Consider the following 4,876-nt stretch of genomic DNA (forward strand, 5'->3'; position numbering starts at 1 on the left):
GGCGGGAACTCACAGCAAAAAAAATAAAAATTTGGGGGGGCATTGGCTAATCAGTTCAAAATCTCAATAATGAGCTAGTTGGCTCTCTGGGATTGGCTGTACAAATTAAAATCTCAAAAGATGAATTAGTTAGTGTTCTCGGATAGGCTGTAACCTCTGTAGTACCCAGTCAATGGGGAAACGGGAGGGACTTGCGAATTAGGAGTAGGGGATTTAAACATCGCCATTCTCTTCCTCTGGCGCGCCAGCCTCCCGCGTGTTTGGCTGGACGCCCCATCTTGCAAGATTGTAAATAAATTCTTTTCTCCTCCAGAACCGAGAGAGCGTTTATTCCCTTACAGGCACCGCTTTATTTCCGACAGCAAGTAAACTATATTGGCCCCTTTCCTCTGACCAAAGAGACGAAATATGCCTTCACTGCCGTGGATACGTCCAAACACTTAAAGGATGATAGAAATGATGGACTCGAGGACTGTAGCAGCATTAACTCCAGATAAAGGGGCTGGCTGCCTTCAAGCCACAGTGGGGCAATGATAACAACTCTCTCTTGCCTGTGCCACAAACACTAGAAATTGGGGAAAATAAGGTCAATTGGCTCTGGTTCTGGCCCATGTAGCCACGCTGTTTGAGAATCCTAAGCCCATGGGTATTAGAATTACATAGGGTAGAGCTGACACCGAAGGGCTCCCTGCAGGGGGAGAAAACATGGTATTTAAAAGCCCCTCACCTGGAACTCTTCTATCTACTATGAAGACTCAGTTTATATATATATTATTAAACCACTCAACTGTCCAATTTAATGCTTACATGTGTTGTTAATTCTCGTTAAAAAAAGTTACTACTTCAATAATGCATTGACTTTTTTGGAGTCTGGGAATGGGTGCCCACTTTTACGTGCCCCCACTTCACGGAGCCCAGCCCTTCTTTAGCACCCCAGCTCCTGGCATCGTGGGACTGAGAGTATCTTCTTGACCAAAAGGGGGATGCAAAATGAGACGAAATAGTTTCAGTGGCTGAGAGATTCCAAAGGGAGTCTAGAGGTCACTCTGGTGGACATTCTTATGCACTATATAGATAACACCTCTTAGGCTTTAATGTATTGGAATAGCTAGAAGTAAATACCTGAAACTACCAAACTCCAACCCAGCAGTCTGGACTCCTGAAGACAATTATATAATAATGTAGATTACAAGGGGTGACAGGGTGATTGTGAAGGCCTTGTGGATCACACCCCCTTTATCTAGTGTATGGATGAGTGGAGGAATGGGGATAAAAACTAAAGGACAAATGGGGTGGGATGGGGGGATGATTTGGGTGTTCTTTTTTCACTTTTATTTTTTATTCTTGTTCTGGTTCTTTCTGATGTAAGGAAAATGTTCGGAGATAGATTGTGGTGATGAACGCATAACTATGTTATCATACTGTGGACAGTGGATTGTATATCATGGATGATTGTATGGAGTGTGAATGTATTTCAATAAAACTGAATTTAATTAAAAAAATAGGAAAAAAAAATAATGCATTGACTAAAATGTTTTAGTATTTAGCCTCCTAACAAGTATGTTATTCGTAATAATATGTTGTGAAATGCTTAAGAACAATTTCCAGAATTATTCTGATGACTTGAATGCAGAGGGAATGAGGGATGTCTTTTTTTTTTTTTAATTGAAGGAAAAGAAAGTCATTTTTTCCTAAGTGACTGGTTATATCAAATTAAAAAAAAAGATATGGAACAAAATCTGAATGAATATAGAAAGTTGCAGAAAGTTGGTGGAAAGGGAAATTTATTTCTGTGATCAAGGTTGAAAAAATGGTAAAAAACTAGATATAAAAACAGCAGAATGCCTGGTAGTGTTATCATTTAGCTATTTTAGCCCAGGCAGTACCTGTGCTAAATGGTAAAACTCATTAACCTGGCCATAGCACCACTTGTTAATAGGTTTATTATCTCTCTGTACCAATGTATTTTTACTATGTTGTTTATTGTATTGTTGTGAATTATAGATATAAAGTCTGTCCTATGGTCAGTGCAAACTGTTGTGCAGGGGTGGATTGTGGCAAACTGTGGCCTGAGCAAAACAGGCCTGCAGATATTTGGTGCACAGCAGTCTGCATGATCTAGGCAGCTAAATGTTTAACCTATTGTCTTTCTAAACCAGTAAAGAGAAAAAAGGTAAATTGACCTTAAAATGTAACTTTATGCAAGCAGGCAGGAAGTGAGAGGCTCTTAGTCTCACAAAAAGAGCAAAATGTAATTGTTCAAGTGCTATTCTAGTCCTTCCTGCACCACTCCTCAGGTCAAAGTAACCTGTTCCTGCATCTATGCTCCCCCCACCGTTAGGAAGGCTTTTGTCTTAAACCCTTACAAAAGGCTTTCTGCCCTTTTTGCATCACTTGGTCGTCTTCCCTGTGAACGTGATGCCTGCCTGGCCTGAGAGAGCCTTCATGATCTCTCCATGACTTCTCACCCTGTAAGTAAGCCTTGAATAAAAGTTCATGTATCAGAAAATGCTCATTGTCTTCTTTGGCCTTTGGACTGGCATGGCCCTCTTGGGCTGCGACAACATCCATCTATGTGTATCTACCTATTTATCCTGGAATAGTTTTCTCCTTATTCATCTTTCTGTCTGTCTTTTGTTTCCATTCATCCATCCATTGAATATTTCAGAGAGAGGAATGTAAGGTAACAACAGCCTTACCAAAACAACAGTACGGAAAAAAAAAAGAGATTAATTTGGTCCATTAATTTTACAAATATTTATCCTGATTCTTATATTTAAAAAAGGAAGCCTTGGTTTGGGAAAATGCATTACTTTGCTGATAACTCAAACACATGGTTAAGAAACCAAACATTTATGTATTGTTCATGGAATAATTTATTTGAATTTTTTTCCCAACATGAAACATTTCTAAAAGTATTGTGTTAAAGGACTATTCATATATACATATATGTGTGAAAGCCCCAGTAAGGTTCATTTCCACATTTATACTAATATTCTAGGTTAAAATCTTTATGATTCAATCATTCCATTGCCTTCTCATAACAAAATTGGAAATATGACCTACCAGAATGTAACGAGAACTAGATAATGTAATGGCAGTTGGAAATATGTTTTTCTTATTTTAATACCATCTATTGGTGATTTTGTTGTCATTACCAAGCACTGGGCTTGCTGCTGATGCATTTGGGCATTTTCCACAATCCAGTTTTCACAGAATACAAAATATTTTTTAATTACTGTAATGAATGTTGATTGAGTACATAAAATATTCCAGCCAATACCATGACAACAGGATTTTGAGAAAAGAAAATTTTATTTGCAAGGTTGACTGTCAGGGAAACAGGAGGCAAGCTCAAATCTGTCTCCCCATTCCAAGAACTAAAGATATTTATAGGATAAAAACAAAGGGAGGTGGGGACAGTGACAGAGATTGGTGTATTCTGATTGGTTATTTATAGGATTGTCTATATATGGTAGAAATATTCCAGAGGCTGCATCTTATCTTCCTTTTGAGGGACCCCTCATATTTTATTTGCTTCCAATGACTCCTCATCCCCATAACCTTTGTTCCAAAGTAAGTTATTTTTGTTCCTCTTGCCTCAGGGGTTGTTCAGGGGTGAAAGCGCAATGTAGCTCTGTCTGCGCATGCTCAGTTAGCAGCTGAGTTTGCGGCTTTGATGGCCTGTAAGACAAACTCAGGGAAGAATTTTAATGGGAGAGGGGGAAATTCTGAAAAGCAGCAGGTTTTGGCCTGAATCTTGTATCTGTTAAAAGTTAACTTGTATCTGTTAAAAGCGATAAATTAATCTCCCACTCCTCTTCTCCCCCCTCACCAAGAAAATATAGCCATGCAATTTTTTTTAAGGTTTTGGATACTTTGGGGTAGATAGGTATAGATAGGTAGAGTAGAATGCATGGAGATAAATATGTAGAAATATTTCTTCATCTGTATTTATGGATATCAATATAGTATTCAGTTTAAAAATAAAAATTTAACTCTTTTAACTCTTTTGCTTAAATTATGATAAATAGTATTCTGAGTTTTCATTTTAGTCATTTGATTGAATTACCTAGCCATTTTAGTCTCTAGGAGGATATTAACCTGTTTCGATGCTTTTTTCAAGTGAAAATTAAATTTATCCACTCTAAATATAAATTCTCACCTGGCCAGATTTTAGCTGGCCTCATTGGTGCACTGCTCAAAGAGTAGATACCCTAGCTTCGCATACTTGTGGCTATATTTAAATAAATTTTTCCCAAAGAGTACTATGTGCAACTTTAAGGAAATGTCCTCAGAGGGAATGGGGTTCCCATTCATACTCCCCTTCTGTTTTCCTGGGATGTGGACCTGATGACTAGCACTCACGCAGACGTCTTATAAAATAAGGCAGAACACTAAGGAAGGCAGAGTAGCAAGAAGCCAAAAATAGCTCTGAACTGCCTCAATCTGGATATGTATGACTGAAAGAAAATAGATGTTCATCTTGTTTGTCATATTTTGACGTTGTTATTGTTATTTGCAGCTGAATTTAATCCTTATATACCAGAAGATTCAACTGTCGGGTACACACGTACATATTTACTCACACCCTCACTCTCACATTTAGGTAACACTGTTTTGACTGATTTGTGTTGGAGCTGCTCAAGTAACCTTTACAGTTGTGACAGCTATTAAAGTTTACCAAATGTCTTTGGCAACTTGAACTGTCACAAACTGACATCAATGACTGATGTATTTCTAGATCTTATGTTCTGGGGAAGAGGAAAGCTCCCCCTAAATCCCTCTCCAAACATAATGCTTTCTAAGTTGTTGACATACATGTTTGGAAAATAGAACATATATGGGAAAGATAACTTTTTAAAAAGTTTTTTAG

The sequence above is a fragment of the Choloepus didactylus genome, chromosome 13 (genome assembly GCF_015220235.1).
Source record: "Choloepus didactylus isolate mChoDid1 chromosome 13, mChoDid1.pri, whole genome shotgun sequence".
Lineage (NCBI taxonomy): Eukaryota > Metazoa > Chordata > Mammalia > Pilosa > Megalonychidae > Choloepus > Choloepus didactylus.